The sequence below is a fragment of the Heptranchias perlo genome, chromosome 6 (assembly GCF_035084215.1).
Source record: "Heptranchias perlo isolate sHepPer1 chromosome 6, sHepPer1.hap1, whole genome shotgun sequence".
Taxonomy (NCBI): domain Eukaryota; kingdom Metazoa; phylum Chordata; class Chondrichthyes; order Hexanchiformes; family Hexanchidae; genus Heptranchias; species Heptranchias perlo.
This window is the reverse complement of record NC_090330.1, coordinates 94,819,836-94,845,140: the sequence shown is the minus strand read 5'-3', so window position 1 is coordinate 94,845,140 and position 25,305 is coordinate 94,819,836. Positions and strand designations below refer to the sequence as shown.

General features: G+C 44.3%; 1 long non-coding RNA gene across 1 annotated transcript; it reads right to left on the bottom strand.

The window, feature by feature from the left end:
• Positions 1-694: 694 nt before the first annotated feature.
• Positions 695-24,496, bottom strand: LOC137322574 (uncharacterized). The gene is made up of 2 exons (XR_010963184.1): positions 24,376-24,496; positions 695-978 (listed from the first exon to the last, which is right to left on the bottom strand). It is a non-coding gene; the product is annotated as an uncharacterized lncRNA (long non-coding RNA).
• Between the last annotated feature and the right edge of the window lie 809 nt (positions 24,497-25,305).

The window sequence follows — 25,305 nt, the reverse complement described above, 5'->3', positions numbered from 1 at the left end:
GGTGTGCAGAGACAACAGGAGTCAAAATCTCCTCCCTTTTGCAGGTTAGCAATGGAGCAGAAATACTGTCTGCAAATCGGAATCTACTGCAAACCCACTGCAATTTCCTCTTGGGGCACCCAGCTACTGTGTCCAGAACCAGTAGCCTATAAGGAGTGGGTGCTGATGACACTATCTCTCCAGGGAGTGATAGGCTGCTGCAAGGCCCCCTCTAATGCCTTCACATGACGGGGCATCAGATATGGGCCTGGCATCCCTAACCACTGCAAGTAAAGGGCTGCTAGAAGCTGGTCCCTCTGGGATAGCTGGTTCCCTGAGACGAGAGTCACCTCATGACTTTAAGACTCCAGGAAGACCAACCCAGCCACCCATCACTCCATTGCATCTCACTGAGAGAATACCTCATAGGAGTACTGAATTAGGAGCACAAACAAGTAAGTTAGCTGCCACAAAAAAATGTAGTTGTAGATAAGGTGTTTGGAAGTTTTTGCACTTTTTGCAGAATATCTTGTTCTGTAAAGTAAATACGGCTTGTGCTCATGGAGTTCTGAGTTTATTTCTCTGTATGCTTTCTCTTTTGGGGGTTTGGCTGATGGCAGGAGAAATGTAGACTTCTGCCTTATGAAGGAACTTGGCAAACATTGAATGACTTTGTAAGGGAATAGGGTAAGAACAGACAGATGTGTGAAGTGACTATTTGATGAGTCAAACTTTATTTATTGAAAGCTCTGGGATATTAGCTGTGCCCTCCTTTCTCTAGTTGCTCGCTGCTGGCTGTCCTGTCCCTTGTTCTCTCCTTTCTGTGCATCCTTTACATGCTGTGGGGAGGGACATCCTTCTAGCCCCAGTTCATCATCATTGCCTTCAGCTTCCAGAAGCAGCAAGCCTTTCTTCATTGTGATATTATGCAAAATGCAGCAAGCTACAATGATTCTTGAGGCTTTTGCTGGAAAGGGCTCCATCAGATTTATCTAGGCACTTAAATGTAAAAGGTGATTAGCATTGCACACTAGCTGCATATTAATAGAATGAAGAGCTTTACTATTCATAACTTTGAGCATTGAGGGCATTGTTGTATGGGGCTTTGGTACATGAGTTCTGTCAATTGCTCCTTGCTCTTGTGGGAACCTGCCATCTGTTGAACTGGATAGTACTATTCTCTTTGTCTGCCTTCACTGGGAAGGATATGAATTATGCAATCCACCTGAATATAGCATTGTTAGTCTTATTGATGCAATGATGAGCAGCTGATTAAAGTGACTGATGCTGCTTGGAAGGATCCAGTTATAAAGAAATTCAAGACAGTGGTGAACTTGACTGGCACAAAAAATGTTCCTGGTAAAAGTGAGCTGCAGATCTTCAAGCAGCAATTGATGTATTTCCCCAAATAACCTTTGCAGGGAGCACCGCCTTCTAAGGCACTAATGATATAGATTATCCAAGTAAGATGTACTTAGTCTGTAGTCTCTGGTCAGCATGCAAGGAAGAGATACCGTCTGTAAAGCCAAGCTCAAATTGCCTCCAATATAGCCTCTTCCATATTCTCAAAATTCTCCTCTTCATAGCATAATAGAAGGATTCCCATTTTGCACAGGTAAAAATTTCCCATAAATATTTAATAAAGTGCAAATACCATGTGCACCACAAAATTTTCCACAAATGTTTTGTTAACACTGTTGTCAGTAACAATATGGATAAAATTGCTCTGCTCTTGCCAAGTTCTAATACAGAACACTTCTAATCTCACAAAGGTTAATAAAAACATAAGAAACATAAGAAATAGGAGCAGGAGTAGGCCAATCGGCCCCTCGAGCCTGCTCCGCCATTCAATAAGATCATGGCTGATCTGATCCTAACCTCAAATCTAAATTCATGTCCAATTTCCTGCCCGCTCCCCGTAACCCCTAATTCCCTTTACTTCTAGAATAATAGTGCTATTCACATTTTCCCAGGACCACCACCAATATGTCTTCATTTACAATGCTTTAAATCTTCTAGTCAATTTAAAAGGATCACATTCATGCTACCCGATGAAACACTCTCACAAACCTTTACAAAAATACGCTCTGCATACAGTTTCAATGTAACCAGGTTTTTAATATCAAACCATGTTGTGTGTGAGTACCTAGTGTTTGGTCCCACCATGCATCCCCTTGTTGATAGTGCATAATGAATATGCTCATAACCCTAGCCTTCTAGGTACTACCTTAGTGACAGGATTACATGAGGTGGCTGGCTGCTCTGTGTGCAACCAACCCTCTTGGGATGGAGGTGACCTTGTCCATCCCACAACTGAATCCAAGATGGACATGTTGCAGGCCGCACCACTTCCGTTACTATGTGGTCGGCCTGTCCCTATGTGCAGGCATGGAGGGCTTCGCTAGAAGAGTCTAGATGTTTTGGAGTGCTGCAAGACAACACCATCATCTGTGCTTATTGTAGCTATGACCCTGCTGCTGGGCTCTGCCTCACCGTCACCACTGAATGCTTGACAGCAATTCTAATCACTCCAGTGAGATCAGGAATCCCTAACTTATGATTCCACTCTAACCTGAGTTTCAGACCCCATTTCCTCTCCATCATGATCACCGCCTACTTCCACCTTCATAACATCACCCACCTCTGGCCCACCTTAGCCCATCGGCTAATGAAACCCTCATCCATGCCTTTGTCACCTCTGGGCTCGACTCCACCTTCCACCCTACGTAAACTTCAGCTCATTCAAAATTTTGCTGCCCTTGTCCTATCCCACACCAAGTACCGTTCAGTCATCACCCGTATCCTCGTTGACCTACTCCTGGTTCACCATGCCTCAAATTTAAAATTCTTATCATAGAATAATAGAATATTACAGTACAGAAGGAATCCATTCGGCCCATCTTGCCTGTGCCAGCTCTTTGAAAGAGCTGACCAATTTAGTCCCACAACCCAGCTTTTTCCCCATAACCCTGAAAATTAGTCCTCTTCAAGTACATGTCCAATTGCCTATTGAAAATTCCTATGGAATCTGCTTCCACCATCCTTTCGGATAATGCGTTCCAGATCTTAATAACCACCTGTTTAAAAAAAATTCCCTTTATTTCCCCACTAGTCCTAAATCTATGACCTCTGGTTACCGACCCACTTGCCAGAGGAAATCATTTCTCCTTACTTGCTCTATCAAAACCCCTCATAATTTTGAACACTCTATTAGGTCTCCCCTTAACCTTCTCTGTTCTAAGGAGAACAATCCCAGCTTCTCCAGTGTCTCCGCATAACTGAAGTCCCTCATCCCTGGTATCATCCATGTAAACCTCCTTTGTACTCTCTCCAAGGCCTTGACATCCTTCCTAAAGTGTGATGCCCAGAATTGTAGACAATACTCCAACTGAGGCCTAACCAGTGATTTGTAAAGGTTTAGCATGACTGCCTTGTTTTTGTATTCAATGCCCCTATTTACAAAGCCAAGTATCCCATACGTTTTCTTAACCACCTTATCAACTTGCTTTGCCACCTTCAAAGATTTGTGAATATGTACCCCCACATCTCTGCTCTTGCACCTCCCTCAAAATAGGACAATTTAGATTATACTGCCTCTCCATGTTGATCCTCCCAAAGTGCATCACTTCACACATAGCCATGTTAAATTGTGTCTGCCATGTGTCTGCCCATTTCACCAGCCTATCTAAGTCCACCTGAAGTCTGCCACTATCCTCCTCACTACTTACTACATTGCCAAGTTCTGTATCATCTGCAAGCTTTGAAATTGTATGCCCTGTACCCAAGTCCAGGTCATTTATATATAAGAAAAGCAATGGTCCTAATACTGATCCAGAGGGGGCCCCTCTGTACAGGCTCGATATTAGCAGGGCGGCAGGTTCTCAGCGGGGGGTCGACTGGGCGCATGGGTAACGCACCTGGTGAAATCAGTGTGCTCCGCACACAATTACAGGCTAATTGGAGCCACTTACCTTTGCTTCCGGGTTTCCCGCTGGTAAGCTGTGCGGCGGGCGGACTGCGCATGCGCAGCAAGGTCTGTCAGCTGGAGGAGCCCTATTTAAAGGGGCAGTCCACCAATGCTGCTCCTGCAGCAAACAACCAATGTTGAACCACGGAGCAGGTCAGAGGGAAGGCTGCCCCAAGATTTTCAGACTCCTCAGTCCAGCTGCTGCTGGATGGGGTGAGGAGGAGGAGGGAAATATTTTTCCCGTCTGATGGGAGGAAGTGCCCTCTCTCAACCACGAAGAAGGCCTGGCTGGAGGTGGCGGAGAAGGTCAGCAGCAGCTGCAATGTGCCACGAACCTGAGTCCAGTGCAGGAAGAGATTTAATGACCTAAACAGGTTAGGCAAAGTGAGTGTACTTACGCATTCTCCCACACTCCGTCTTCCACATCACCTCCACCACCACACAACCCCTTCTGCACTGCCACCACAATGCTCTCACATCACTCCTCACATCCACTCAACTATCATCCTCATCTTGCCTGCACGTACTTACCGCCCCTGTCCCCATTCGAACACTACCACGCAACTCAATCCTCATACAATATCATGGCTATGTTGCACACGCACCCTCCCATGTATCTCCTTCACGGTCAACCCCACCCACACCAATGCATGTAGCGGCTCACCATGCAAACATCACTCAATCACGCCTCTGTGTTTTGCCTTGACAGGAGAAGCGGTGCCAGAACGCTCGGGAGAGGGCACGGACCGGAGGGGGCCCGCCACACCAGGTGGCCCTAACGGATGCGGAGCCGCAGGCACTGGACATCAGCCGCACGCTGGAGTGCCTGTCCGTGGTGGATGCTGAGGCTGGGGTTGCACAAGCGGCCGGTGACAGAAAGCTAACACTCAGCACTCATGATCTTAGCATCACTTGGCATCTGCAGCACATCAACATCTGTCCACATGCCTAATATTGCTTTCTGTTCTCTTGCAGGGCCATCTGCGAGCGCCGTGACCGTGGAGGGCGATTCCTCAGAGGACCTGCCGGCCTCTGAGGGTCCATTATCACATCTGAGCCAGCCATCCAGCAGCATAGATACACACACCTCGGTGGGTCCCCGTCTTCAATTAGTTGGGCTTGCACATGGTGAGTCACCACGCACATGTGAGCACGAGCTGACCCTGGTGGCAGGGGCAGCCGTGGAGAGTCCGCGTCGGTGGGAGCACTCTTCTCCAGGCTCTGCTCAGCTGGACCCAGATGCTGAACCCTGGGGGCCAGCCGTGAAAAGGAGAGTCATCGAGGGGCAGCAGCACATTGCTGAGGTACTGGAACAGGTGCCACGCGCACTCTCCACAATCGTGCAGAGGATGGAGGAGTCCAACTACTGCATGAAGGGAATGGTGGCACAGGTACAGGAGGTTATCTCGGAGATAGTGTCGCAGGGACGTGAAGGCATCTCTGAGATAGTGTCGCGGGTAGGTGCGGGAATGTCTGCGATGGAGGAAAGGCTAGCCTCCCTCGAGCGTCAAGCAAACCTCAACAATGAGTCCATTCAGGCCCTGATAACGGCTGTTCGGATTCAGGGTGAGTAACATTCTGCAGCCTTAAACAGGCTGACAGATACTTTACAGGTGGCCTTCCACGGCCTTACACAAGTCCTCCAAACTGCCATCCAGCAGGGTGGAAGGAGTGATGTGAGCCTGGGCCACGAGAGGGATGATGGTGAAAGGGGACATGGAAGTGGGGACTCCACTCAAAGTGCTCCCACGTCTCACCCGTTGCCCCCCTCTCAACCAGTACCCGCAATACTTCCCCCTCTCCAGGTGGCCGAGTCTGCCCCTGCACAGGAGCAGGTGGAGCAGTCTTTGGATGAGCCCTCACGGGCACCCAAACCCAGAGGGCGTCGGCCCAAAGCATCTCATCGGTCAGGGCATGGACAAGAGCAACCTGCCACTACCTCTGCTGAAGGCACAGGGGTAGCACCACGTAGGGGTTCCCGGAAACGCAAGGCAAAGGTTTTGTGAGCACAAAGGGAATGCACAAGGGTGTCTGACAATTTGTCATGTTTATCATTTATATTTGTTTTCTTTCACATGCACAATAAATATTATTATTATCACCACTACTGCCACGTCTTGCCCATTCTTGACTGGCTTGTGGAATAGGTCCCTTTCATGGGGTTCACCATGAACACGCACACTTGATGCCACCCATTGTATCACTGCAGAGTGGGTGTAGGTGTACTTGCAGACGACTGAGAGACGCCGGCGATGTCCCCGGTGGCACCCTGGAAGGATGCGGAGGAGAAGTTGTTGAGGGCAGTGGTGACTTTGACGGCAACAGGTAAGAAAATGGTGCTCGGGCCAGCCGGGAGCAGCTCGGCATGAAGGAGGCTGTAGATGTCCACGACTACATCTCGAGTGACTATGATCCTCCAAGTGCACTGCTGCTTAGAGAGGTCCAGGAAGCTGAGCCACGGTCTGTAGACCCTGTGGCGAGGGTAGTGCCTTCTGCGACGCATCTCTCTCTGCGGTTGCCCTCCCTCCTGCTGTGCAGGTGGATGTGTCACAGCACTGTGTTGTACAGCTCCACGTGTCAGAGGTGGACGGCGTGGCCAACGAGGCTGGTGATGCTGTTCGCCCTCCGAGGAAGTCATGACTGCCTAAGGCGGCCCCCATCCAGAGGTTTGAGGGGGTCTGCAAGGTAGGTAAATGTGTCTAGACACCGGGGTAAATGTGCAAGTTAATGCATTTGGTTGTTAGGAGGAGGGTGGTGGAGGACAAACTTTGTCCAAAGTGACAGAGTGGCCTCCTGCAATGAGTGAGGGTCTCCCCCCCCCACCTGTCAAATGGATCTTTGCAGCTGCCACAGGCTGATGGCTGCCACATGTCCATTTGAACTGGGAGTGTTTCCCCCAGTACGGGAAACAGTCTCAGTTCATTTCAAAATCCCAACCCTCCTAAAATATCAGGTCAATCAGGTCTGTAAACAACCTGAAGTACCTGTTCAATTACTTTGAATGACACCCCGCCGGCTTTAATTGCCGGCGGGAGTTCCACATGCGGGGGCTGCGCGCGCATGTGAGTACGTCAATGGGGAACCCGGAAGTGGGCGGGTTGGAGCCGGACTCCGGACCTGCCCCGGGAATCCAGGATTTTCGCAGCCCCCCCGCCACGAACGCACCCGATCGCGGGTGCGAAAATCGAGCCCTATATTTCTTTCCAGTAGATAAACATCCGTTCACCACTAACCTCTGCCTCCTATCCCTTAGTCAATTATGTACCCAAGTTATCACCGTCCCTTTAATACATGTGCTTCTATTTTCCAAATAAGTCTGTTATATGGTACTTTATCAAATGCCTTTTGAAAGTCCATATATACAAAAATTGCATCAACACGTACCTTCATCAACCCTCTCTGTTACTTTATCAAAGAACTCAATCAGACACAATTTACCTTTAACAAATCTGTACTGGCTGTCCCTCATTAACCCATGCTTCTCCAAGTGAGAATTAATTTTGTCCTTGACAATGGTCTCTAGTAGTTTTCCTGCAACTGACGCTAGACTGATTGGCCTGTAGTTATCAGGTTTATCCCTCTCCCCTTTTTTGAACAGGGGTGTAACATTTGCAATCATCCAGTGCTCTGGCACCAGTCACATATCCAAGGAGGATTGAAAGATTGTGGTCTGAGCTCCTGCTATCTCCATCCTCTCCTAGGATGTATCCCATCTGGACCAGGTGACTTGTTAACTTTGAGTGATGCTAACCTATTCAGCACCTCCTTTCTATCTATTTTTATCCTATCCAATATCTCTACTCCCCCCTCCTCTACTATAACCTTAACTTCATCTCCTTCTTTTGTGAAGACAGATGCAAAATATTCATTCAGTACCTCAGTCATGCCCTCTGCCTCCACAAGAAGATCTCCTTTTTTGTCTCTAATCGACCCCCCATTCCTTTAGCTATCCTTTTACTTTTTATATGTTTATAAAAGATTTTTGGGTTCCCTTTTATGTGACCCATTAATCTTTTCTCATACTCTCTCTTTGTCCTTGTTATATCCTTTTTCAATTTCCCCTTGCACTCTTCGTATTCTGTTTGGTTTTCTATTGTTTTCTGTACCTGACATTTGCCATAACCTTCCTTTTTTTGTTTTATTTTAACCTCTATTTCCTTAGTCATCCAGGAAGCTCTAGCTTTGGATGCCCCATCTTTCCTCATTGTGGAATACACTTGGTTTATACCCAAACTATTTCTGCCTTATAGGCCTCCCATTGCTCAGTTACTGTTTTTTTGGTCAATCTTTGTTTCCAGTCCACCTGTGCAAATGTGTGAAGAAACACCCCTCACAAAAAAAACTTTAACAAAATATTTTTAAAAACTGGTGGTTTTTACACACGGTCCCTTCTCAAATTGGCTCTCTTCCAGTTGGATATTTTCACTTTTGATATTTCTTTGATTTTTTTTATTTGTGTTTAAATCCTTTCATGGCCTTTGCTAATGGCAAAACCATGGTGCAAGGCTGCATAACTGCATCCAGTGGATTTTTCCACCCATGCAACTTCCACTTGCAACACCTTGGTTGGCATCATCCCCAATGACTGCATCAAAACTTGATGCTCAGAAAACATACTTCATTTAAAATCATCCAGGTCCCCAAGCCCATCAGTCAAGACAGGATGCAAGCTGGCACTCCTGACAACAAGTTCCTTCTCCTCTGCCACCACTAGCTTTTCCTGCTCATTTGTGCTGTGTATGTCAACCACTGTACTCTCTTCTGTCTCATTGTCTAAATCCTCTGAGGTGGACATATCTGAGTTGGTGTTTGTTAGGTATAGTGTGAGTGACAGTTTGAGCTGTGAAATGCTGAAGTACTGGTTCTACTTTCTGTGGCACATCTCGAAGAAAAGAAGAAAAAAACAGATTATAGTGATGTCTTTCTGATCATGTCGCTTTCAGCAGAAAGAGTGACACAGTAAATGGCTCAGTGTATGCTTTGCTGCCAGTAAGTGAATGAGAGAATTGGATGAGAAGGAAGAGCAGCAGAAGGTTACTACAAGGCTTGAGCTGTCATCAGACCTTCTATTTTGCCATCTCCTGAATTCTCTGGAGGGGTCATTTCCACCGTCACTGCATAATGTATGAGGCATATGTGAAAATAAGGGGCCTAACGCCTGCTCCAACTGCTGCAACTTTGTTTTGCCCTGAGGTAGCCAGTGCCAGCAGTGAGTATGTGTATGAAATATGCAATGAGTATCTTCTTGTATATAGGATTGCTTTTGAACGCTCATTATATCTTGCAATAACTATTTTAAATGCTTAACTTAAATGAATATTTAACAGAACAGTGCAAGTTTCATTCAACAAATAACCAAATCTAAATAATTTTGGTCTAACAGTTGAAAGTATCCGTCAAGCTTAATTTTGCTGATCTAGCAATTAATATAAAATTATACGTGTTCAAACTTTAAATATAACTTGACAGTAAGTCACTTCTCATAGCAGTAAAGGTCTGCAGTTGTACCCCATTTATTAAAAAAAGCTGGCTGAAATGAGTTGAAGAGCTTCCAGCCATGTGGAGCAGAGTTGTAAGTGTTTGGATGTAACGGGGCCGGCTGAAGATGTGTTATGCTCTGTTAAACTCAGAGGTTGATGTACTAACATAAATACACTTTGAGTACAAAATAAAGATTCATATATGCTACACACGCATTTACCCAGTGGGCTACCAGTTAAAAACAGCATGGCAGCAGCAAAGCAAGCCATCAGAGAGCTCTTCGTCAGAAATTAATGTTATCATTACCATTAATGCCTGCACTCTACAGTATTAAGTGAGGGTGCAACACACTTTCTACCCGACTTTATACAATGCTATTTTATCCCTCCTCTTTCCCCAGTCCTGAGCTCCAACAGGTTCCTTTCACATCCTACCTCTAATTCACTGTCAGTCTGCAGTTAATCTGCCAGCTCTCCTCCCGTCCTCTCCATGCTTATTCCTTCAATGAACCTCACCTCCTATTCTATCAATCCCCTTTCTAATTAACTCCAGATCTCCTGGCCCCCATGCTTGCTCACATTACTAATTGCTTCCATTGCTCAGGCACCATCCCTTTCAAAACTGCCATCATCACCCCCCTTCTCAAAAGCCTCATCCTCGACTAAACCGTACTGTCCAACTAACCTATTCCCCCATTATAACCCTCTTTTCCTTTTTCAGGCCCTTCAACATATCATCACCTCCCAGCTGTGTGTCCATCTCTCCTAAAACTCTATGTTCAAATTTCTTCAGTCTTGCTTCTGCAATGAGACGGCCATGGCCAAAGTCACAAATGACATCCTCTGTGATTGCGACATTGGTGTATAATTTTTAAAATTTGTTTGCAGTGGTTTAGGCAATGCCATATTTATTGACCATGCCTAACTGTCATAAAAAGGTAGCGGTGAGGCTTCTCCTTGAACTGCTGCAATCCCTAAACTGATGGTATCCCCACAAAGATGTTAGGAAGGGCATACATCACCTTTCCTTCATTGTCGCTGGGTCCAAATCATGGAACTCCCTACCTAACAGCACTGTGGGAGAACCTTCACCACACGGACTGCAGGGGTTCAAGCAGAAGGCGGCTCACCACCACCTTCTCAAGGGCAATTAGGGATGGGCAATAAATGCTAGCCTTTTTAGTGACACCCATATCCTGAGAATGGATAAAACAAAATATTGCCACCTGAGGCTCTGCAGGGATAGCAAGAGCTGTCCTACTTGTAATTAACTGGCACGTCTTGTCCACAATGATGTTTCTCCATGCAGAAATGTGCAAACCGATCTGCATTTGTGTAATGTTCATGCCAGGGATCCTTCCAGAAGTGTAAGATTCTCCAGAAAGAAAAGAAGTTGAGGTATATTGCATTAATTGGGTTGCCGGTGGAGGGGGTCACACGTTCCGTCTGCCTGAATGAATCGGTGCACCATTTTCTTGGCCAGGCCTAATTTAAATGGAATTGATCAGCTTCCAGTGTTACTCATGCTCCCTGTAGCCAGCTCAGCAATTGAGGAGGAGTGGGAGTTATAAAATCCGTCAGGATGACCACTACTTAAAGATGGGCTGCAACATCTTAAAGTGGAGGTGGAGTTTTCAATAGCCTATAGCAGTCAGTGATATGGTGGAACAGCAGGCAGGATGACCTAAACCAGGCCCCCCAGATTCTATGGCTGCAGCCATGGTGGTGCTCATACACAAAGTCAGCAGCACGAAGAAGGTGCTTTTCCCCTCCAATTGGTGGCAAATTAGTCAGCAGCAATGGAGAGAGGTGACAGAGCAAGTCAATGGCACCAGCATTGTTCCCAGGACCTAGCTGCATTACAGGAAGAAATTTAAAGACCTCATCGGGACTACCAGGTAAAAGGCTGCCTTTCACAGCTCTCTTACTCCCTGCACCACCCTACTTGACATCCCACACCATCACCCCTTCCCTTCCCTGATTCCCATATCACTCCTCAAGTCAACATATTGAGTACAACTGCGCCTCCTTCTGCTTTTACTCACACCCTCCAAATCTGCTACTGCCCTCACAACTACTTCTCCCCCCTTGGCCACACATGCTGCTTCTTCCTGTTAACATGCACACTATGCTGTGCTGCTTCATACATCTTGAAAACCCCTCTACAAGCTACATATTAACCCACTTCAACTCTTCTTGCAGGATAGGTTAGCACACACCATATGTGAGAGGACAGGAACAGGAGGATGTCCTGCTTCTCTACAGACACTGATATCAATGGAAGAGGCCACCGCGAACATCATTAGCAGAGAGAGGACCCACAACCTTGGAGATGGTCAGGCTGGAGGCCATGCACAGCGGTGTTATGGGGCATCTTCCCTTCCTTTTCACTTTCTACTTAACTCTCTCATTCACACACTCACACAGTCACATGGGTAGATTTTGACTTTTTGCAATAGTGTGAAATGGGTGTTAGTGAATCAACAGCCCAGTTTACATATCTCCTGATTTTTATTTCCATTGAACTACTTATCCTTACCACTACATGCTAACCCTTGACCCTCTCCTCTTTTTCTGGGACCATCAGACATCTCGGGCCTTTCTGTCACACAAACTGAGTGGGATAACCCTCCAAAGAAGCATAGAAATCGCACGCCGCATGGTATAGATAGTGAGTTGGAGGTGTTTTTACTGGGTGATTCAATGAGCACAAGTGAAGTGCTGCAGGTGGAAAGGATGGCCCAGGAAAGCGCTCAACGGAAGGCCAGTTTGCATCCTGCTGATGAGGACAAGATGCTTAATTTAGAGGTCCAACCTTTCAAAGAAAAATGTTTTCTGCACACCAGCAGTTGCTCAGTGCATTGGATTACCTACCAGAGAGCTTCTGCTACATGTTGGAGAGCGTGGAGGAGCCTACTATCAATTTCTGCGAGGTTCTGGTGCATGGCATCAACACTCTGCAGTTAACCATGGAGCGTGTGGTCACCTCAATGGACACTACTGCTGGGCCCTATTTGCAGGAGTTTGTGGCACCAGCCATAGCACCTCACAGGGATTCCCATACTAGCACCGTATGGAATCTGGGCTCAACCATCTTCTCCGCCTTGGAAGACTGGGAGTCCAAATGAACAGGGGCTTCCAACGGGCCACAGATCTGCTCTCTCGTAGATCTGTAAGGGTGTTGAGCCGCAGCCCAATACCAGAGGTAATTGTACAATAGGGGTGGATCATGTTGCCATCTCTCAGGGTGACAGCATGTCTGGACCCTCACCACCCCCTCAAACAATGCTCGTTCTGGTGCAAGATTGACAGCTGGGTCAGACTGCCCTGGCAGACGTGTGTTGCTGCAGTCTGTAGCTGGGCACTTTCAGCATGAGCTTCTAGAAGTTGCTTACCAAGAGCCCCTGATGGCGCCATAGATCTTTTCCACCTCCCTTACTGAAGCCACTGGAATAGCATCTTGTAAAGCACTAGAGTAGCAAAGCGAGCACTTAAGACAAGCACTAAGAGATCCCATCTGGGTGATAATTAGTGTCTAGGCATTTGTGTAAGCCAGTAAAATAATAAACGATTTTGAAGTCCTTGTGTGCAGAGAGTGTTCCTGTAGCAGCTGGTGACCCTAATGTTTGTTGTCATGAATATGAATGTTGATCTTTGGGTGGCTGCAGTGTATTTGAGGATGGAAGGGCTGGGAGAGATGTTGGACATGATTGTTATTGCGGGGGGAGGTGAATATGTATTAAAAAAACTGGCTAGCAAATTTGCAATGAGGAAATTTGCATTTTAAAGTATGCAAAAATACTTATCTGAGCAACAGCAGCAAATATATCTTAGCAAAATAAGTCAATCAAAATGGCTGCAGAATGAATCCCTGGATATTTTGAACATCATCATGCTAATACTTCATGCATGTGCACTAGTCAAACAGTCACATAGTTTGCGGGAATTAAGACGGAGATTATCTGTACTTTTTATTTCTAAACACAGAAGAGTGGCACACTTTGATTGTTCTCCTATGACTCAGCCTTTGCAGACCACAAAATATAAAAGCTCCCTTCTTTCATGCCCTTTTGTTGCAGGTGCGTGTCATGCACATTGATATTCCTGACTGGTCTTTCTTAAGGACTTTCATCTTGTTCCTGAAAACCAGGTTTGCTGGACTCATGGCACAGTATTGACTCAAACAACATTTGCTTTCCACAACTGTTTGAACCAGGTGCTGCTGGGAAATGTGGCCCTCTGGCATCTCTCCATTTCTTTGCTCCCTGGTGACCATATAGGAAATAATTATTTCAGCTAGCATTTCATTGCATGATCCAATATATTATTTTTATAGCACATGTCTTTATGCACTAAACAAAAATAGGAAAACTGTTCGCTCATTTGTGTGTGCTTTATAATGCTGAAACAGCATAAGCAATGGTCAGTTAACCTTTGATTATGCAAAAACAGTAATTTCCAGGGATAGTTTTCTGATGATGTGAGTATATAAGACCATAAGCTGTCTCTTTATTAATGTGGAGCTGGAAATGACAGATGAAGCATTATAGAGGAGCCAGCTGAAGCTTGGAATCATAGAATAATGGAATCTTACAGCACAGAAGGAGGCCATTTGACCCAGTGTGCCTGTGCTAGAGGGAAGGTGTAAGCTGCAAGCTCACCATGACCTTCTGCTATTGTTTATTCTTATGCTATTGAACCACAAATAACCTGACAGCACACTACCTTATGAAATTCTCATAGAAACATACAATACAGAAGGAGACCCTGTTCAACCCATCGTGCCTGTGCTGACTCTATCCAATTAGTTCCACTCCCCTGCTTTTTCCCCATAGCCCTGCAAATTTTTCCTTTTCAAGTATATATCCAATTCATTTTTGAAAGTTACTGTTGAATCTTCTCCCGCCACCCTTTCAGGCAGTGCATTCTAGATCCAGAACTCGCTGCGTAAAACAAATTCTCCTCGTATCCTCTCTGGTTCTTTTTCCAAATATCTTAAGTGTTACTTTGGTTACTGACCCACCCGCCAATAGAAACAATTTCCCCTTATACACTTTATCAACCCCCTTCATAATTTTGAACACTTCTGTTAGCGGATCTCTCCGTCACTGTCACAACTACGGGTTGTTAATCCATCAACAAAACTTCAGTTTGATTCTAGCCTGAGTGGTTATAAAATAGCAAGTTTAATAGATTGACTTACAACAGAGTTGCACTACAGCAGTCTTCAACATTACATTCAACAGTATTATTGTTATAATACAACTGTCTACAGATTAAGAACATAAGAAATAGGAGCAGGAGTAGGTCATAAGGCCCCTCGAGCTTGCTCCGTCATTCAATTAGACCATGGCTGATCTTCAACCTCAACTCCACTTTCCGGCACGATCCCCATATCCCTCGATTCCCCTAAAGTCCAAAAATTTACCTATCTCAGCCTTGAATATACATTAAATATAGATTACATTAAATGACAAGCCATCAATACAACCTGATAGACTTCCAACCATACCCTGTTGAGAACTCTCACTTTTGGGAGGGAGCGCGCCCTATCTTTATACTATTCGGCTGTATTGTTCTGTACGTAAGCACCGCTGGTTTTATCTCATGGTCGTAAGTCCTCCCGTTGTGCTGATGCCATGTTAATATCTCAAGATAAGCTGTTTTACGTAATGTAGCTAATGACTTCAACCTCCATCTCTGTTTACAAGCTGTTATGTTCCTCTGAGGAAAACGTCCATCTTATCTGCGTACAGCATCCCTTATTCGGCCTTGCGTTGCCCCACCAATGTCGGTTGTATAGCAACTATATCTCTGTTTTGGTGTAAACCACCTTCTGATGTTAATGTTATCTATTCTATGATCTCCCTGATGTTCTGCAGTGTGACCTGTCCTTGTTCTCACAAAAGCTGAACTTTTGTCCCCCAATTTCCTATGCATGTTTTAAACCATATACTTACATTCCCTTCTCTTGAACCCGAGTGGAACCACTCTGGTTCAATTCTGGCATCTAGAAATGGACCATCTATTGACCTTTGGGTGTTTATAATTCTGAAGTGTCAGCATGCTCAGTCTCTTGCAAACTTTCTTTCACACACACACCGAGACACAACTTCACCCCCCTTCTCTTAACACCGCCCTCTTGCTAAATGTTTGGGAGCTTTATGCGAGCTATGTGAGATGGGATATTGACCATGCTTGGCTCCTGGTTCCACCCAGATTCAATTTTCACTTTACCCCTCAACTATCTCTTTGATCTTGCCTACAATCATATTGAGTTTATATTTTATTAACATAAGGTTTACATAAGCTAATATAGACATATACATGTTACTTCTAAGTTTCATTTAGCTAATACAGAAACCTAGAGTGTATCATATTATCAAGAATCATGAACTTAAAAAATTCTCAAGCTCTCCATTTACTAATATCTATCTTGTGGATATTTTTGCTAAGTATTATTTTTCTTTAAGCCAATTTAATTGTTAACTGAAAGGAACCTAACCCTGAATTTTGGAAATCCAAATTATTCTGTCCCTCATTACTTTAATTTCAATCCCTCTGATTGGTACCAGTGTTTCCTGATTGTTTCATTAATTAGTTGGGTTCTCTATGGGGCATGTGTCAGTGCCTTGTTTAAAAGATGTTCTCACTCTCCTGAACCACATTAACCATTTCATGTCATGCTGTTGTTCAGTAACTGAGCATGCATGACACTCGTTCTTCAATGCATCTTCACCATGCATTTCCTCATATTAGTTGCATCACACGCAGCATGTGTTTCCATGGTACACGTCATATGTCCAGTAAAATTCAATCCTGTAAGAGCAACTGCTCTGTTTAAAGAGTGGTTCCAATAGCTCACCAGGCCATAGGCCTTTGTAATCATGTGCTTCATCCTGGTCTCCGTTTCCAATTGATGGCAACATACATTTGTATCTTTCGTGTCCACTGTAGCCATTCTTGGGCTTTCAGATTATCTTATCAAAAGACAGCCTGAAACCAACAAAGGACGACCAAAAATTTGATAAAAAGAGGAAAAAATAGAATATGAAAGTAAACTAGCAAGAAATATAAAAAAGGATTGTAAGAGCTTCTACAAGTATCTAAAAAGGAAGAGAGTAGCAAAAGTAAACATTGGTTCCTTAGAGGCTGAGACAGGAGAAATCATAATGTGGAATCAGGAAATGGCAGATGTGTTAAACAAATATTTTGTATCTGTCTTCACAGTTGAAGACACAAAAAGCATACCAAAAATAGTCGAGAACCAAGGGGTAAATGAGAGTGAGGAACTTAAAACAATTAATATCACTAGAGAAAAAGTACTGGACAAACGAATGGGACTAAAAGCTGACAAATCCATGTATCTGATGGCCTACATCCTAGGGTTCTAAAAGAGGTGGCTGCAGAGACAGTGGAAGCATTGGTTATGATCTTCCAAAATTCTCTAGATTCTGGAACGGTCCCAGCGGACTGGAAGGTAGCAAATGTTGCTCAGCTATTCGAGAAGGGAGGGAGAGAGAAAACAGGGAACTGCAGGCCAGTTAGCCTGACATCAGTAGTTGGGAAAAGGCTGGAATCCATTATTAAAGAAGTGGTAACAGGACACTTAGAAAATCATAATATGATTAGGCAGTGTCAACATGGTTTTATGAAAGAGAAATCGTGTTTGACAAATTTATTAGAGTTTTTTGAGGATGTAACCAGCAGGGTAGATAAAGGGGAACTAGAGGATGTAGTATATTTGGATTTTCAAAAGGCATTCGATAAGGTGCCACACAAAAGGTTGTTACACAAGGTAAGGGCTCATGGGGCTGGGGGAGTTAAGCAAAGACGTCCATGGATAGAGAATTGGCTAAAGAACAGAAAAAAGAGAGTAGAGATAAACGGTTCATTCTCAGGTTGGCAGTCTGTAACTAGTGGGGTGCCACAAGGATCGCTGCTTGGGCCTCAGCTATTTACAATCTATATTAATGACTTAGATGAAGGGACTGTGTGTAATGTATCCAAGTTTGCTAATGATACAAAGCTAGGTGGCAAAGCAAGCTGTGAGGAGGACACAAAGGGTCTGCAAAAGGATATAGACAGTTTAGGTGAGTGGGCAAGAAGGTGGCAGATGGAGTATAATGTGGGAAAATGTGAAGTTATTCACTTTGACAGGAAGAATAGAAAAACAGAATATTAATAATAGGTGAAAAACTATTAAATGTTGGTGTTTAGAGAGACTTGGGTGTCCTCGTACAAGGAACACAAAAAGTTAATTTGCAGGTACAGCAGGCAATTAGGAAAGCAAATGGCAGTTGGCCTTTGTTGCAAGGGAGTTGGAGTACAAGAGTAAGGAAGTCTTACTACAGTTGTAAACAATTTTACAACACCAAGTTATAGTCCAACGATTTTATTTGAAATTTACAAGCTTTCGGAGGCTTCCTCCTTCCTCAGGTAAATGTCAGGAACTCCTCAAAGACTATGCATTTATAAATCACAGAATAATACATGGTGATTACAGACAGTCTTTGCAACTGCCCGTTGCCAAGGCAATCACAGTGTTCAGACAGAGAGGTGTTACCTACAGAGCCCCTGAATATACAGTCAACAAAAAAAAAAAAAACAGGGGGCTGTTCGGGGGGCTCTGTAGGTAACACACTGTGATTGCCTTGGCAACGGGCAGTTGCAAAGACTGTCTGTAATCACCATGTATTGTTCTGTGATTTATAAATGCGTAGGCTTCGAGGAGTTCCTGACATTTACCTGAGGAAGGAGGAAGCCTCCGAAAGCTTGTAAGTTTCAAATAAAATCGTAGGACTATAACTTGGTGTTGTAAAATTGTTTACTATTGTCAACCCCAGTCCATCACCGGCATCTCCACATCATTACTACAGTTGGACAGGCATTTAGTGAGACCTCACCTGGAGTACTGTGTACAATTTTGGTCTCCTTATCTAAGGAAGGATATACTTGCCTTGGAGGTGGTGCAACGAAGGTTCACTAGATTAATTTCAGGGATGAGAGGGTTGTCCTATGAAGAGATGTTGAGTAGAATGGGCTCATACTCTCTGGAGTTTAGAAGAATGAGAGGTGATCTCATTGAAACATATATGATTATGAGGGGGCTTGACAGGGTAGATACTGAGAGATTGTTTCCCCTGGCTAGAGAGTCTAGAATTAGGGGGCATTGTCGCAGGATAAGGGGTCGGCCATTCAAGACTGAGATGAGGAAGAATTTCTTCACGCTGAGGTTTGTGAAACTTTGGAATTCTCTACCTCAGAGGGCTGTGAATGTTGAGTCATTGAACATATTCAAGGCTGAGATGGATAGATTTTTGGACTCTAGGGGAATCAAGGGATATGGGGATCGGGCAGGAAAGTGGAGTTGAGGTCGAAGATCAGCCATGACCCGGCTGAATGGTGGAGCAGGCTTGAGGGGCAGTATGGCCTACTCCTGCTCCTATTTCTTATTTTCTTATGTTCTTAGATTGGTGGGAGGGTGAGGGGGGGTGGAGGTGTCTGGACATCTTTGCTTAACTCCCCCTGCAGTGTCCCAATGTCTCGGGCAGTGGTCAGACTATCAAATGCTGTTTTCTCGTTGTTCTGGATAGGAAAGGACACAAACATCTTCAAGAGAAAGCTTTCAATTTACTATTCTCAACTACACTTCCCTGACTTTCACTAGATTGTACATTTATACCAGATTGATATATTTTGTTAAATCATGCCCAGGTGATTTATTTACCCAACATCACCCAGGGCGATGACTTTAGAGAAATTCCCATTTGGTGGTGTAATTCCCCTGTGTCTATACTAATATTCCCAATCACTCCCTCGCATCCAATTTTAAACATCCCATTTATTACCATTTCATCTCATTCATGAGCCCTGGAGGAACTTTACTGTCCAATACAATATTTACAGTTTGGTCCAATACCTCAATACATTTTTTTGTTTATTTTATTTAAATTCTTCTTGGACCACTTCTCATTATCGCAATTTGAGAGCAGTATTGTTGGACTGACGTGACTTGTCACTGTACAACTTGATTTCCCAACCACAAAATGCTTTCTTCCTTTATACACAGCATTGGATAGGAACCGTTTAGACTGGACTCCTTGGGGGTTAAATGCGATTAGGCCGGAAACCGTGTGCGGGTACCGTGATTCGCAACTAACCCAGGCCCAGTGCTTCCTGCGCAGGCAGGACGAGACATTCATCCAGCCTGAACATTTACCTGCAAGCAGCGTTAAAAACCAGGTCTGACACGAGGATACAAGGACATGCGCACTTACCACCAGCAATGGGAGCCCGAATCTCTTAAAGCTTGTCTCTCTGATGGGCAGCCAAAATCTCATAAAGGTAGCGGTACCTGTTATTTGCTGAAAATAACAGTCCTCTGTCTGCATGGAGTCCGAACGGAGATCAGACATCGCACACATAAAAAACAGATTCAGGTCCCGTCCCTATGTTTACAAACTGATGAGTTATGTTAAAACATTGAATAAAGGTTGCGCACTACTAAATCCCACATCCTCCAATCTGCATGCCAGACCTCACCAATCTGCCGAACTGAGTTTATACCAGCCCTGCGAGAGATCCTGCGAGAGAGCATGCACCAAAGTTCTCTGCTGATGCACTAGAGGCCTTGGTGCAAGAGGTGGACAGAAGGCAGTACACCCTATATCCACGGGGGAGCAAGAGGCCCTCCAGACATATGCCCAAAAGGCAGTGGAAGGCAGTAGTGAACAAAGTCAATTCTAGGTGCATAGCACCACGAACATGGATGCAGTGTAGGAAGAAGTTCAATGCTTTGACACGAGTGGTCAAGGTGAGTGAGGTCAACTGTCAAATGGCATCACCTACCAACTACACCACTAGCCGCATCCACTGCTCCACACACTACACCCCCCATCACCCACATACAAACAAGCTCTTTCCATCAGTACTCAACTCTGCCAATCAGATGCTTCCTCTCACCCTTACACATTAACACTGTTGCAAGCTGCCAACCCACAACGCACAGGCCACACACACTGGCAGCTATTCAGCCCTGACAGGCACATCACTCAGACACACGTCCCACATTCTTGCAGGAGAAGATGGCACATAACAGGAGGCAGCAAGTGGCAGTAGCATTTAGCCCCTCGAGCCTGTTCCGTCATTCAATGAAATCATGGTTGACCTGTGACCTAACTCCATATACCCACCTTAGCCCCATATCCCTTAATACCCTTGTTTCACAAAAATCTATCAATCTCAGATTTAACATTCACAATTGAGCTAGCATCAACTGCCGTCTTCAGAAGAGCATTCCAACTTCTCCAACACTTTGCATGTCGAAGCATTTCCTAACTTCACTCCTGGACGTCCTGGCTCTAAATGTTAGGCTACGTCCCCTTGTCCTAGTATTCAAGTATAGGAGACCTCCAAAAACAGTTACAAATGCACCATCAGCCAGAAGCAATAATCCAGCAACTAACCTGTAAATCCTGCATGGTCCCTTTAAATAATGCTGGTGGGGCTCCTTCAGGCACTCTAAGACATGTTCAGATGGTCGCAGTTAAGACTGGGGGCGCTAAATTGAGCCGTGTAGCACCCGTTGTTTTGGCACGACACGGCCTCTCCGACATCCAAGATGGCGTCTTGGATGCGCACGCATGTTTCCAGCGTGACGTGCGCCAAACACCATCTAGTTATAGGAGTTGGCGCAGGCACAGATAACGGATGCTGGAATCATGTAAGGTAGGGAGAAAATGGCTCCAATCAGTGTGCAACGCTGATTTAAAGTGATAGACACCATTTTGGGACTTAACGCTCAACTCAACGCCCAGTCTTAACCCCGACCATCTGAACGTGCCTTAGAGTGCCTGGAGGACCCCCCACCAGTGCTATTTAAAGGGACCATGCAGGATTTACAGTTTGATGGCTGGATTATTGCTTCTGGCTGCAGAGACATTTGTAACTGTTTTTGGAGGTCTCCTAAACTTGAATACTAGGATGCTGGGACACATTTAGAGCAAGGACGTGCAGGAATGAAGTTAGGAAATGTTTCCACATGCAAAGGGTGGGAAACGTTTGGAACGCTCTTCTGCAGACAGCAGTTGATGCTAGCTCACTTGTGAATGTTAAATCTGAGATTGATAGTTTTCTGTGAACCAAGGGTATTAACGGATATGGGGCTAAGTTGGGTATATGGAGTTAGGTCACAGGTCCACCATGATCTTATTGAATGGCGGAACAGACTCGAGGGGCTAAAGGCCACTGCCACTTGCTGCCTCTGATATGCGCCACCTTCTCCTGCAAGAAAGCGGGACGTGTGTCCTATGGGATGTGCCTGTCATGGTAGAATAGCTGCCAATGTGTGTGGCTTGTGAGTTGTGGGTGGGTGGCTTGAAACAGTGGTAATGTGTAAAAGTGAGAGGAAGCATCTGGATGGAAGAGTTGAGTACTGATGGAAAGAGTTAGTTTGTTGGTATGTGGGTGATGGGGGTGTAGTGCCTGGTGCAGTTGGTAGAACACCACTTGACAGTTGACCTCACTCACCTTGACCACTCATGTCAAAGCATTGAACTTCTTCCTGCATTGCATCCATGTTCATGATGCTGTGCACCTGGCATTGAATTTGTCCTCTGCTGCCTCCCACTGCCTTTTGGATATATGTCTGGCGGGCCTCTTGCTCCCCTCCCTCTCCTGCGGATATAGGATGTCCCTCCTTCTGTCCACCTCTCGCACCCAAAGTCGCTAGTACATCAGCAGAGAACCTTGGTGCATGCACTTTCACAGACTTGGTGCCAACTCAGATAGGTAGATTGTTGAGGTCTGGCCTGCAGAATGGAGGATGTGGGATTTGGTAGTGCGCAACCTTTATTCAATGTTTTAACATAACTCATCAGTGTGTAAGCATAGGGATGGGACCTGCATCTTTGATTTACATTTGTGATGTCTGATCTCCATTCAGACTCCGTGCAGACAGTAGATTGTTATTTTCAGCAAATAACAGGTACCAGCTACCTTTAAGAGATTTCTAAGAAACATCCTCCCTTTAAGAGAGTGAGCTCCCCCTGGTGGTGGAAAATGCGAATTGCATTGATTCCACGTGCAAGGCCTGGAATGGAACGCTGATTGCAGGTGAGCCCTCGGGTGGGCCGAAACTTGCGTCCTGCCTGCGCAGGGGTCGTTGGGCATGGGGTAATAGCACATCACGCTACCTACGCCCAAAAACGGCCCCTATCCAATTTTTTCCCCCTGTCTATTGAGTGGAGCCTTAAGTCCCAAAATGGTGTCTATCACTTTAAATCAGCATTGCACACTGATTGTATGCATTTTCTCCTTACTTTAAATGCTGCCTGTGTTCATTATTTGCGCATGTGCTATTACCTTTACCAAGATGGCGTCCAGCGCACGTCATGCTAGATGGCCCAATTTTTAGCTCACTATATTTTAAAATATAATTTGATTATTCCCTTATACTATTGACTAATTTTCCCTTCTTGAGTGCTTGAACAGCAACTCATATCAATTTATTTTATCAATTCCAATTTCAGAAACAAATTATGTCCAGGCTTTATGGTTTAATATTAGAGACAGAAGTGTTTGTAATTACTTTTGGCAAAACGTTTTCAAAAGAGGAAAAGCAACTTGGTCAAGGCTGATGATTGCTTTTCCTTCATATGTAATTTTGAAGTTTTGATACGGCTTAAGTCTTAGTCCAAATCATTACCATGCTGTGACATTTGATATCTGCCGATGTTTGCAGATAAGGTCTTAAATTCTTAACACCACTGGATCGTTTCCTGCAGCAACACTTTTCTGGCCCTGAAAATCATGGTCCCCCGTTAAAAAGAAACACAGGAAATCCATTGTGGCTCTTCTTGAGAGCCCAAGGGGTTGAAAATAACAAACAATTCATTAATTTTCTTCTGTCATCCTTTATCCCAGGACCTGAAAGGACGCCACTCATGTTTCCGTGAATGAATCTAATTACCTCACTACTGGAAGAATAGTCAGCAAAGGGAGCACAAAAATTATGCCCAATATTTCTTTCTATCACATGGGGAAATATTCATTTACATTAAGAAACTTATTTTAAATAAATGCAAAGGTTGTTGCTTTGCGAACTTAAACAGATGTTGATGTCCTTGGAAGGGGTTAACCTCTTTGCAGAAAAATAGACAACTCACACAGCGTGCGTCAACGCAGCGTTCATGTGAATTTTTTTTAAAACCCTTTCGTGTCAGGGAATATAATATTTTAGTTAATTCGTTTTATTTTTAGTTAGTCCAACATTTCCAGATTGTTGTCATAGAGACAGGAGATTAAGTTTAACTTCTAACACTTTTAATTGAAGGACATGTTAGTCTTCACAGCTAAACAAAATCTTTGTAACATTACACAAAAGCAAACATTGCGAAAAGAAAGCACTAACACAGGCTTTTACTACAAAGAACACGTTATGTAGTTATAACACTCTATTGATTTTTACATAATTCCTTTACAGCCTCTGTCTGCTGTGAAAGGACTCATTCTTAACTCCTCATCCTCCTCCGCAATTTCTTTCCCTCTTCTCTTTTGCTTAGAATATAAACTATCCAGTGTGCTCGCCATGGTTATTTCTTTTTCTTTCTCTTTCTCTTTCTCTTTGTCTCTCCATCTCTCTCTTTCTGTCTGTCTCTCTCTCTCTCTCTCTGTCTCTCTGTCTCTCAACATTAGTTATTTTTAAACCTTTAAAACTCGGGCCCACCCAGGGACACCATTATGTTAGTGGATTTCTCTGTTGGGTTATTAATCAATCAACAATAATTTCCATTTGATTCTAGCCCAAATGATTATAAAATAGCAAGTTTAATTGTTTGACTTACGACTGAGTTGCACTACAGCTCTCTTCAACATTACATTCAACAATATTATAGCTATAATACAACTGTCTACAGTTTACATTAAATGACAAGCAATCAGTACAACCTGATGGACTTCCGACCATAACCTCTTGAGAGCTCTCACTTTTGGAGGGACCGCATCCTATCTTTACACTATTCGGCTGTGTTGTTCTGTACGTAAGCACCGCTGGTCTTATCTCATGCTTGTAAGTCCTCCCACTGTGCTGGTGCCACGTTCGCAACTCAAGATAAGTTGTTTTACGTAATGTAGCTAATGACCTCAACCTCCATCTCTGTTTACAAGCTGTTATGTTCCTCTGAGGAATGCGACCATATCTGAGTACAACCCCCCTTATTCGGCCTTGCACGGCCCCACCAGTGTCGGTTTCATAGCAACCACATCTCTTGTTTTGGTGTAAACCACCTTCTGACACTAATGTTATCTATTCTGTGGTCTCCCTGATGTTCTGCTGTGTGAGCTGTCCTTGTTCTCACAGAGATGCTGAACTTTTGCCCTCCTATTTTCTATGCTTGTTTTAAACCATATTCTTACAACCTTTATTAAATCTCCCCTTAACATTCTCTGCTGTAAGGAGAACAATCCCAGCTTCTCTAGTCTCTCTATGGCTTGTTGCCATCATTGCAATGATGGAGAGAAAGCCAAAAGGGATCAGCAGCAAAATTACAACTGGAACATTTACATTTTTTTTGGGTTTTGTTTACATCGCCTCCTAACTCTTTCTGTGGTTTTGTGTCTGTCTTGTTTGACCACACAAAGTAATCAAGTCTTAATTGCTCTCTGCATATTTGCTACCATAATTTCCAGTAAAATATTTCAGGGTTTCTGTGCTAACTGTCAACAAATATATATTTTATAAGGACAAGATAAAGATTTAAAAGTGAAATCATTTTTCTTCTCATGTTTTGTATGTACTGTGCCATCCGTCGCATCATTCCACAAATACTATAGCTTTAAATCAATCATTGCTCAGCTATTATTATTTAAATCCATAAA